This window comes from Chlorocebus sabaeus, chromosome X (assembly GCF_047675955.1).
Source record: "Chlorocebus sabaeus isolate Y175 chromosome X, mChlSab1.0.hap1, whole genome shotgun sequence".
Taxonomy (NCBI): Eukaryota; Metazoa; Chordata; class Mammalia; order Primates; family Cercopithecidae; genus Chlorocebus; species Chlorocebus sabaeus.
Window position 1 is genome coordinate 133132496 of NC_132933.1, and position 12175 is coordinate 133144670.

General features: G+C 42.3%; 1 protein-coding gene across 4 annotated transcripts in view; it reads left to right on the top strand.

Annotated features, from left to right (window-relative positions):
- SH3KBP1 (SH3 domain containing kinase binding protein 1) overlaps positions 1 to 12175 on the top strand; it is a 355677-nt gene that overhangs the window by 125801 nt on the left and 217701 nt on the right. The gene's annotated exons all lie outside the window — the stretch shown is intronic.

Consider the following 12175-nt stretch of genomic DNA (forward strand, 5'->3'; position numbering starts at 1 on the left):
GGACATGGCCATAGGACCACCCGGGGTCATTCCTCACCCAGCCCCTTCTTGCCTGTGTTCTCACCCCCTCTTGGGACCTACTTTCCCCTATCTGTCAAATACAAATAATAATGGCCCCATCCCTTAATGTGGTTGTGAGCATTAAATGTGTTATGCCAAGTAAAGCCTTAGAAAAGTACCTTGTTCATGGAATACTCTTCATAATGGCGAGCTAATATCATAAGACATAGGGAAATGAAGATGCAATTCCGTTTCTTTTTGTATTTAAAAGATCCTAGTGCACTTAAATTTTTTTCTGTTAGACTATTAGTCTTGCAGGCAATTGTGACTATAAATGCTTTCATTTATAGTGGCACACTGTTAAAAGAATGATAGAACTAATGATAATGGCTAACATTCATTGAATGCCTGGGAGTGAAACACTGAATGAGGCCTATTCCTGACTCTTGGGGCTAGACGTAAGGACCCATGCTTACAGCCCAGTGGGTGAGGGCACTGTGACAGGCTCTTACTCATCATCAAAGCTGTTAAAAAGACAGCAGAAATGGCCGTTGGACCTTGGATATTGCTTCCTCTTTTTTCTCCTCAAAGAGCAAACTTTTTATCTAGCACGTGATTTAACAGTTCCTGTGTTGGGGGTACTGTTTCACGGACTAGGTATGATGTAGCAAGAAACATTTAAAAATTTTTCCAGAGGAGACTTTGATGGGAAAAATGCCCATCCCTTAGGGGACTCAATTTGAGATCGTGTAATTAACCGTTTAGAACATAATTAACCAAACTGTTTAGCTCTTTTTACTTGTACTCTGGACCCCAAAGAAAGTTGGATCCTACCCATGATAAACCTATCATCAATAAGATTTAATGTTGCCTCTTTATATGCATTTTATTTTTCTTGATTGTCATGCCCTTAGTTATTCTTGCATTTCGAGAATCTTTTTTTTTTTTCTTGAAACGAAGTCTCACTCTGTGACCCAGGCCGGAGTGCAGTGGCGCGATCTCAGTTCACTGCAACCTCCACTTCCAGGGTTCAAGCAATTCTCCTGCCTCAGCCTCCCGAATAGCTGGGTTTACAGACACGTGCCACCACACCTGGCTACTTTTTTTGTGTTTTTAGTAGAGACGGAGTTTCACCATGTTGGCCAGGCTGGTCTGGAACTCCTGCCCTCAGGTAATCTGCCCACCTTGGCCTCTCAGAGTGCTGGGATTACAGGTGTGAGCAATTGCCCCTGGCCTTGAATCTTGAACTTTATATCATATAATTGAAAAGAAACATTGATTATTGGGTTTTGCCTGATTTTCCCCACATCTTAACTTTCCTATCTCCTCTGCTTAATGAAACATATAGACTGGAGAGCTTTGTATAAATCTTTTGTATATGTTAGCATACACTGTTGGATCTTTAAAACTGGTAGTGGAAATTATATAGCTAAACTCTTATTGGGGCAGTGTCAACTTCTTCCTTGTGTCAGTCGAGAAAAATGACGAGACAAGTCTCAATCATTTTGGGAAGTTTATTTGCCAAAGTTAAGGACACGCACCTGAGAGACAGGTCCTATGCCTTTCTCTGAAGATGATTTTGAGGGCTCCCGAACTTAAAGGGGAAAGTGTGGGATATTCAGAAGTACACAATTTTCATGTTAGATGAGGGTAGGGAAAAATAGTTATTCATGCCTTTGGCTTGGTAAATCTGCATTTTTTTTTTTAACATAACATAATATAGACAAATGGGGCAGAGGAAAAATGCAGGGAATCTGCGTTTTTACATAAGATAACATAGACAAAATGGGGCAGGAGAGCAATCAGATATGCATTTGTGTCTGGTGAGCCGGGCGACCCATAAAGATAAGCTATCAATTTACATTGCCATGGTGAAATCTTAACAGAAACACCTTAGGGTAAAGACCTTGGAGCTCACTAGGAATTTCTTTGTGGGTAAAATGTGGGGTAGGCATGTAGCTTTTCATCTTGTAGCCATTGTATTTAGGAACCAAAAGGGGAGGCAGGTTTGCGTGACTCAGTTCCCAGTTTGACTTTTTCCTTTAGCTTAGTGATTTTGAGACCCCAGGATTTATTTTCCGTTCACACTTGTTTGCAAAAAAAAAAAAAAAAAAAAAAAAAAAAGGTAGCAGTCAATAGTTTAATGATCAGAAATTAGTAAACATATTTCAATTACTCAATGTTTAAGTTAATTAAAATTTTGAATAGCTAACACAGGCATATGGTGCCAGCTAAAAGGGACAAAATATATGCTTTCCCTGTCCCTCAGCCACCTGGTTCCCCTCCCTGGAGGCAGCCTCAGTTATTAGTTTATTGTGTGTGGCTTCTTTACATACAAATGTATACAAATGCTAGCATACGTTAGGCTTTTTTTTTTTTTTTTTAAACCTAGCAACATGTCTTGGTGATTGTCTTTCTTGGTACATACAGACTGGCTTCAGTCTTGGAGAGTGTTGCATGGGATTGATTTATGGCCATTCATCAGCTGCTCTCTACTGATACACATTTATGTTCTTTCAGTCTTTTGATAATTTAAGCAATACTGTAACAATTAATCTTGTACATATGCTGTTTTGCACGTGTACAAGTATATATGTAGTTTAAATTCCTAGGAGTAGAAATACTGAGTCAAAAGGCACAGACATTTAAATTTTTGATAGTCAGTTGTCAAGTTGCCTCCCACAGAGGTTGTACAAATTTATTTATCAATTTATACTCTCCTTAGAAAGTATGAGACTTTCTTTCCCTACACCCTTGCTGACGTTATCAATTTTTTTTACTGTTTACAATCTGACAAATAAAAATATCTCATTGTAATTTAAAAATTAGGTACGTCCCTCCCTAAACTGTCAAATTCTGGAGAGGTTTGTTCTTGGGGTCCTCATAGCCCCCATTCTTTGAGAGGACCAGCTGTGTGCCAGGCACTATGCCACGTGCTGTGAAAACAGACAGTATTCTGAGAGAGCCAGATTCTAGTGCAAGGACACATGTAAACATTATTATAATACAGTATGTAAATGCTACAATTCTAGGTATGAGAAAATAGCCAGAATGATACAGGGTCCTTCTGTGTACTGAGCACTGTCAGGCATCGTTGTACAGGAATACCACTGTAATTTTCATTTCTCTTGTTGTAGCAGGACGAGCCGCATACAAAACTCCTCAGACACGGAGTTAAAGAAGGAAGTGGTTTATTCGGCCGGGAGCATTGGCAAGACTGCTGTCTCAAGAGCCAAGCTCCCTGACTGAGCAATTCCTGTCCCTTTTAAGGGTTCACAACTCTAAGGGGGTGCGCGTGAGAGGGTTGTGATCGATTGAGCAAGCAGGGGATATGTGACTGAGGGCTGCATGCACCGGTGATCAGAATGAAACAGAACAGGACAGGGATTTTTACAGTGCCTTTTCATACAATGTCTGGAATCTGTAGATAACATAACCGGTTAGGTCAGGGGTCGATCTTTAACTACCAGGCTTAGGTCAGGCAGGCCCAGGCCTGGTTTCAGGTCTGGTTCCTAGGCGCAAGGCTACCTGCCTTTAGTTTTGCTTCTCTTTCTTTTTCTGAGTGTAAAACAATATGAGGGGGTCTGTCTCTCTTCTCTCATTGTGAATGTAGTTAAGCATCTTTTTGTATGTTTGAGTCACGTTTTTCTTTCTTGTGTGACCTGTCCTTTGCTATTTTTTTGTTGGGTTATTGATCTTTTTGCTCATACTTTGTAGAAGGAGCTCTCTCTATAGAAGAGGCAACATTCCCCTAGTTTGTCTTTTGTCTTCGTTGATGAATTTTGTTATTGTTGCTGTTTGCTATGTTATATTCTTAGTTTTCTGTAATTTATTTTTATTTATTTATTTATTTATTTATTTATTTATTTATTTTTTTGAGACGGAGTCTTGCTCTGTCGCTCAGGCTGGAGTGCAGTGGCGGGATCTCAGCTCACTGCAAGCTCCGCCTCCTGGGTTTACTTATTTTGAGACAGAGTCTCGACCTGTCACCCAGACTGGAGTCCGATGGCGCAATCTTGGCTCACTGCAACCTCCGCATCCTGGGTTCAAGCGATTCTCCTGCCTCTGCCTCCCAAGCAACTGGGATTAGAGGCACGCGCCACCACACCCTGATAAGTTTCTGTATCTTTAGTAGAGACAAGGTTTCACCATGTTGGCCAGGCTGGTCTCGAACTCCTGACCTTGTGATCCGCCTGCCTTGTCCTCCCAAAGTGCTGGGATTACAGACGTGAGCCACCGCGCCTGCCATTCTGTAATTTATTGACCCTTTCTTTTCTGGCTTCTAAATTCTGTGTCAAAGTGTTAATTTTTTTTTGCCTTTCTGAGATTGTAGAAACATTCTTTATTTTCTTCTAATGCTTTAAAGGTTTAATTTTTAAATGAGTAAATTCATTTTGAATGTCTAAGATTCCCAGTTAAAGAAATAAGTATTGCTTGTTTTTTTTTAAAAAAGTTAGGGACTATATGAATTTTCTTACTGTATTATCTTCTTCCCTCTGCTCCTAAGCCTGATCTGCATCTTGTAAGGTGAGAAGTTGATGGCGATCCAGTCATATCTTTATAGGGATGATACAGATCTCCATGTTGTTGCAGCTTTGGGCTCAATTGAGAATATTCTGCCTCTGATCACTTGAGGTCGGGAGTTCGAGACCAGCCTGGCCAACATGGTGAAACTTGGTCTTTACTAAAAATACAAAAATTGGCTGGATGTGATGGTGGGTGCCTGTAATCCCAGCTACTAGGCTGACTGAGACAGGAGAATCACTTGAACCCAAGAGGCAGAGGTTATGATAGAGCAAGACTCCTCCCTCCCCCCCACCAAAAAAAAGAAAATACTCTATTTCATCTATAGATAGCCGTCTTGCCCATAACAGTCTACTAAATTGGTCATTCATCTGATAGATATTTTTAAGTGTCCAAACAACTGGTTGATATTGACACCCTTTGATCCAGTGGTAATAATCTAGATGTTTAGTGGGGTATGGGCAAACATAAAGGCACCAACAATCATGCAAGTAATTACACTGTACATCAGGAAGCAACATTATCTCTTTGGGACACAAAGGTAGCCGTTCATTTTTGTCCAGTGTCTATCACTTGTTGTGGTCTTTATAGTGTTCATCCCTTTTCTGCAGGTCAAGAGCTTCTTGCCCTTGTTCTCATGTTCTTGTTATTTTCCTATTCGTGTTATCAGTGATTCTTGGGAGATAATACTGCAAGTATATGATATTGCAAATGTGCAGTTAAAGATTGACATAGAACACAGCAATAGACCTGTTACATTTCTTGAAATTTCCTTGTTAGCTTTGAGCTGAAAATACCATCGGAATATTTATCAGTATATATCAAAGCACTTTTCTGAGCATCAGCATATTTTATAAGTATGAGAAAGCCATTGTGTGATAACATCAACATGGTTTCGCTATGTAATTTTAGGGCAAATTATGAAATATTTAAAGCATATAACAAATACCTATGTGCCCACCACCCTTGCTTTATTAAATCCTCATATTTTGCTATATTTACTTTATATATATATTTTTTCTTTACAGTTCTCTCTAATGAAGTTGGTGCACTTGGTGGTTTGACAGCATGGGTATTTTCTTTTATCGTGGTAATCAGATATATTTTTTAAAGAAACAGAATCTTATAGCTACAGCTGAAGCTCCCCTTGGTAGTCTGCCATACTCTCAGAATACTTGCTGTGTCTTCCCAGGTGTTCTGAGACAGACCAGCCTTTTGTGAAGACAGCTAAATACTGGGAAGGCACAGTCTCTGCACAAAGGGAACATACTCACGGGGCAGCTGTTCCTCAAACTTGCCTTTTGCTTGGGGCGGGGTGGGGTCAGGGGAGAGACTTGCGTGTGGGGGAGCAATGTTCACCTCAGGTGGTGAGATGTTTTCTGGGATCAACATCAATGGGGCAGTTGGTTGGAATGTGCCAGATGCACTCTATGGAGTGGGTAAGCCACGCATGTCTCATCTCACCTATCCAATCAGATGAATGGATCTGTTCCCAAGAGAGCATCCTTGTTCTCCACCTCAGCTGTTTTCCCCCTATCTTGCCAGATTTCCCTCTCTCCTATCACCAACAGTATTGGCACACAGAGCTGGCTGGGGCCACGGACACCAGGGAAGGCTGGGCACCACCCTGACCTGCCCAGAATGCTGGTCCCGGTACTTCTCTCTGCATTTGAAGAGCTGAGTGAAGTTAGGCAGAGCCCCCTTGGCTTAGGGTGGAAGCAGGGCAGGGAAAACAGACCTCATTCATCAGCCTGCCCTCAATCCTGCTCTATTTCTTTCTGGAGGAAAGGCTTCCTTTAGACCCAGACGTAGCTGTGGGATCACAGCTGTGCCCCCTGCACTAGTTCATAGAAAACCATTTTGCAAAATTACCACTGGCAGGCGATTTTTAAAAATCACTAAAAACAAACACTTATACCAAATCTACTGATCAAGAGAGCTTTGAATAGACACAGAATCCTAGAGTAGATAATCAATTTGTAAAATACCCAAGCACTAGCTTTGTGTATTTCTGACCTCCTAGGATGAAATATCAGTACATTTCAATTTAAAAGAATCTATCTTCTTTCAGTTTAAGCATCTGTGGTGTTCTTTTAAGTTGAAATTGCATACAGTGAAGTGCAGAGGTCTTAGAAGTACAGTTCAATGAATATTTTGGTCTGTGTACACCTGTGTAACCATCACCCAGCCTTCGTTGTAGGACATTTTCATCCTCCCAGGAGGCTCCCTTGCGCGCCTCCCCAAGGGTAACTGCTGTTCTGAGATCTCTCACCAATGATTAATTTTGCCTATTGTTGGGTTTCACATAATTGGAATCATACAGTATATAATCTTTTGTGTCTGGCTTCTGTCATTCAACATTATGACCGAATTTCATCTGTGTTGTTATGTATAGTTCTTTTTAAAATAGTATTTGCTATTTAATAATGAGAGTAGATGATCAATTTGTTTATTACTCTCTAATTCACTCTTTGATCCTGAAGACACCTCTTGGATCGTGTGTTTATTGTTAGACCTCTTTTACAGATGTCCAAAGGGCTGCATGGAGACTTTAAGTATTGCCCGCAAGGTCACACCTCTGATAAATGATGACGTAGTACTAGTTCTGGTTTTCTGATGCACAGCATCATTCTCCATTCATCGTAAAGCCTGTGCCTTAACCTGTGTTATGAATGGTGAAAGAAGTAAAGGATGAGAGGAGGGAGGGGCCCCCAAACTGATCATATTTTGGTATTTTACTGTGTAGTATTTTGGTTACAGACTGACCAGTTAATTTAAAGGAGTTAACACTGAACCCAGCCAACTCGCCAGTACCTGTAAAGTATGAAATGGATGGGGGAGGGAGAAGAGAAAAAAAGGTAGCCAACTTGGCTCAGCAGCCAGCCAGATCCAGGCAATGCAGCTTATCAGAAAGCAGACCATCCTAGCATAGCTTGCAGTTGCATGCACATCATGTGTTTGCCTGGTGAGGCTGCTGTTTGCAGGCCGCTGAATGCGTCGTGGAAAATTTTTGCCAGAGTGGCATTATTGGAGCTGTTTGGTCTCTGAATGTGGGTGAGCCATCCCAGGCTCTGTTTGGTACAATGCTTTTGGGAAGGGAATGGTGTGAGTTCTCTTCCTTTTCTTAAGTGGTCCTTGTGACATAGCTGAAGTGTCCTTGCAGCATTGATATCTTATTAATGACCTCGGTTTTATTGTACATGCTGAGTTTCCATTGTTAAGAGATCAGATTTGAGATAAAGAGAAGCTGGGTTTCCTTTGCCTTCTGAAGAGGTTTGCTGATACCCTATTCTATGTTGTCTTCAAGCAAGCAAAATCATTGCTGATTTATATATGTGGGCAGTTATGTATGCATTTCCATAAACCCTCCTGGTCTGTAATTCTGGTTCAGGGTGTGGCCTCTACTACTGAGATTATAGGACCCAGGTTCTTAACAAATGGTAAAAAACACGGGCCTGATGGTCGGAAAGTTGCGATTAAAGACTGAGGGTCTAGGAACCCCCAGTCCCAGGAAATCCAGAGTCCCATGACCTGGATCAGAACCTCGGAGAGCTCCAGGTACATGGCTGTTGGCAGCTATGCAGAGGCAGGAGTTGCTCTAGTTCCAAGCCAACCCTCCCCTGCAGGGAGGAGCTCTTCTATGTAGATGGATAATAAGGGACTTCAAAGATTTGGGCCTAATAGTATTGGGCTTTATAGGTAAGGTGATCTGTTACATCATTTAATTGTGGAGGGAAGCTAAGGTTTCCACTGGAGCCGTAGGCTGAGTGGTTTTGAGTCTCCCTCCTATAGTCATGCCACTGATTCTTCTTAGGAAGTGAGATGTAGCAGGAGAGCTCTGCCTGGAAGGCTCAGAGTTTGGTCTCGTGGCCAGCTCTGCCCCTTGCTAGCTTTGTGGCCTTCATCTGGTCTTGCACCTTCTCTGACTGGGTCTCACTATTCTTGTATAAAAATATATGTTTGGCAAAATCAGGTTGTTTTTTTTTTTTCCCCCAACAGTGTTGTTGTTAGGAACAAGTGAAAAAATAGCTGCTAAAGCACTTTAATTTATAAGCCTTTGCCAGTGTACAGTTGTATTATTGCTAGCATCATCACCTATTTTTAGAGCCTGTGGATAGGAGTCCATGACGCCAGGATTCTGTGAACATAAGGTGTTGTCCAAGCTGTGCACCACCCCCCAACTTATATTTGCATGGTAATTGATTCTGTGGGGTCAGCATGCATGTCAGATATTTTTAGCCAGAAGCAAGTACACAGGGACTTGTGGTTTGCTGTTCAATTTGAAAAGTGTTTGAATGAAAGCTTGTCCTGCGGTCTTTTGGAAGTAACTGGAGATTTCTGTAGGGACTGACAAAAACAACAGACATTTGAGTGTCCATTATGTAGAGGCTGAACTGGGAGGGGAGAGATTGGAGGCAAGAAGACATGATTATAATCCAGGCAGGACTCTGGGAAAGAGTGGTTAAGAGATGAGCTCTCGCCTGTAATCCCAGCATTTTGGGAGGCCAAGGTTGAGTAGATCACTTGAGGTCAGGAGCTTGAGACCAGTCTGGCCAACGTGGCGAAACTCTGTGTCTACTAAAAAATACGAAAATTAGCTGGGCAAGGTGGCACGTGCCTGTAATCCTAGCTGTTTGGGAAGCTGAGACATGACAATTGCCTGAACCCGGGAAGTGGAGGTTGTAGTGAACTTTGATCACATTGCTGTACTCCAGCCTGGGCAACAGAGTGAGACTGTCTCAAAAGAAAAAAAAAAAAAAAATGAGAGAGATGAGCTCTGAAGCTAGACAGCTTGAGTTCCAATTCTGGCTCCTACTTGTTTGACCTTGAGCAAGTTTGCTTAGCCCCCTGGGTCTTGGTGTGTGTGTGTGTGTGTGTCTGAGTAGGGCTATAGTGTAGATTAAATGTTGCAGTCCAGGTGAAGCTCTTAGAACAGGGTTTGGCACATGGTAAGCACTCAAATGTTAGCTGCTATTCATGTGGGGGTTTTCTGTTCCTTTTATTGTGGTAATATATGTAACATAAAATTTACCATTTTAGTTATTTTAAGTGTACAGTCAGTAGCATTAATTACATTAGAATATTGTGCAACCATCCGTACTATCTATGTCCAAAACATTTTCACTACTCCAAAGTGAACCCTTTAACTATCAAACAATAACTCCTCATTCTGCCTCTCCCAACCTTTCAGGTAACCTCTAATCTGCTTTCTATCTCTATGAATTTGCCTATTCTAGATATTTCACGTAAGTGGAATCATACAATGTTTGTCCCTTTGTGTCTGGTTTATTTCACTTAGCATAATGTTTTCTAGGTTCATCCATGTTGTAGCATGTATCAGAACTTTATTTCTTTTCGAGGCTGTATAATATTCCATTTTGTGGCTATAACCACATCGTGTTTATCCATTCATCTCTTAATGGACACTTGGGTTATTTCCTTCTTTTGGCTATTATGTATAAAGCTGCAGTAAACACTGGCATACAAGTTTGCCTTGGGGGCAAAGCTTTAAATTCTGTTGGAGTTCCTGCTTTCAATTCTTTTGAGTATATACCTAGAAGTGGAATTGCTGGATCACGTGGTAATTCTATATTTAACTTTCTAAGGAGCTGCCATACTGTTTTCCACAGGAGCTGCACTATTTTACATTGCCATTAGCAATATGCAAAGATTCCAGTTTCTCCACATCATCAACACTTGTTTTCTTTTAAAATTCTAGCCATCCTAGTAGGTACGAAAGGGTATTTCATTGTGGTTTTCATTTGCATTTCCCTAATGACTAATGATGTTGAACGTCTTGTCACGTGCTCATTAGCCACTTGTATGTTTTCTTTGGAGAAATGTCTATTCAAGTCCTTTGCTTGGCATTTATGTTTTTTCCCCTTTATGTTTTTAAGATATTACAGGAGGATAAGAAAGAAACAGAGAGACTGAGAAAGTAGATGCAGCCAGACTGGGTGACTGCTTAGATAGGGGGATAATACTGAGTTTTCTACTCTGGGTAAGTGGGTGGATGGTGGGGTACCAAACAAGACAGGCTGCCTTTTCCTGGGAGAAGGGGCAGGTTGGAGAGAAGGTATTGGCTTTGGGTGGGGCTGCACTGAGCCTGGGTGTTATCCAGGTGGGGAGCCTATAGAATTAACTGCCACGGCCATGTGTCCGATTGGTTTCTGTGAAAAAAATGCAAGACATATTTTAGGTTTTGTCTCCTTCCTGCTTCTACCTAAAGAAGCAACTTAAGCATTTCAGTTATCATTCAGCTTCTCTATTTGGCAAATGTAAACAATCACTGGGGGAACAATGGAGTCTGGAATTTATGGGCCAGCCTCTCTCTTGGTGCCAGTTTCTCAGCCCTTCAGCACCTGCTCTTGATCAGACCAGTCCTTCCCAGCCAGCTGCTCCCCATGTGCTGCTCTGAAGCATTGGGGAGTAAGGGTGACCCTTCTTGAGAACCACGGCTTCTGAGGCTTTCTCCAGGGACCACCCCAGCCTCACAATGCTGGCGCTGCTTCTCTTACCCTTCCCCGGCTGCATGCCATTAGCAGTTAGTGCTAAGTAGACACTTGCTATGTCGTCTTCAACCCACTGACTCTCTGAATTACTCCTTGGCAAAGTTGGGTGCTGTGCTCTGTTGTGTTACTGCATCACGTTGTGTCTAGGTGGGGAATTTGCGCGTGCACAGTCATACCCACACTGCGATGGAAAGTGAGGTTTGAGCAACTGTTCTTCCCCCAAAGAAGCAACCGGTGAGGAAATGAGCCCACTTGGTGACTTGTTGTCTTTACTTTCAGTGCCATAGCAGGCTGGCAGCCATCACCAAGTTAGCATCCTGTCATGTGGCTCAGGCAGACAATGTTTGCAGATTGTCCCCTGATGCCATCTGCCTGTGAGGCTACAGGAACCCCCAGCAACTGCTGCTCTAGCAGGTGCTGGGGCTGCTGAGGTAGGTGTCCCTGTACATACATGCGAGCACACACAGCTTTGTGTGGTGTGCAGAGGTACCGGTGTTGGCCTAGGGCTGAGCTTCGCCTAGTTAGGCCTCTGGGACGCCAGTTGAAACGCTCAACCTAGCAAAGCGCCAGCCCCAGTTGTTGGTTTCCGGTGGGGCCCTGGTAAGGGAGGAAGAGAGGGGTGAGGCTGCTGTGAACCGAGCCAGCAACTGGGGAATTGGATATGGTAACTAACACACTCTTGCGTGTGCAGGAAGCTGCGGGGAGTGGCATTGTTTTGACAAACTTTTGTTGCTTTCTTTCTGCCTCTGCCCTCTGCTCTGGCCTAATCATGGCCTTCTACCTTATTTAGCATCTCGGTTCCTTCCAGAGGGGAGCCAATCCCCATTTCTTACCTCATGGGCTCTTTTTAAGGAACACATTCCTCATCTTTGAGCTCTTCCTGACATTCAGCCATGCTTTGGATCAGCCCCTAAGTTTTCACTTTTCCCCAAGTTACTGTGATTATGGATTCAGACAAGCCTAGAAACTCCTTGCTCCTTTGGGGGGAATTCCTGTATACAGACTTACACTTTGTGAGTCACTATTATCTTGGTCTATTAATGCTTTTGAAAACAATTATGTAAATTATTAAAGCAATTTGAAATAATTATATTAGCCATCAGATTTTAGACATCTAGATCTTAATGGAGCTTTGATTA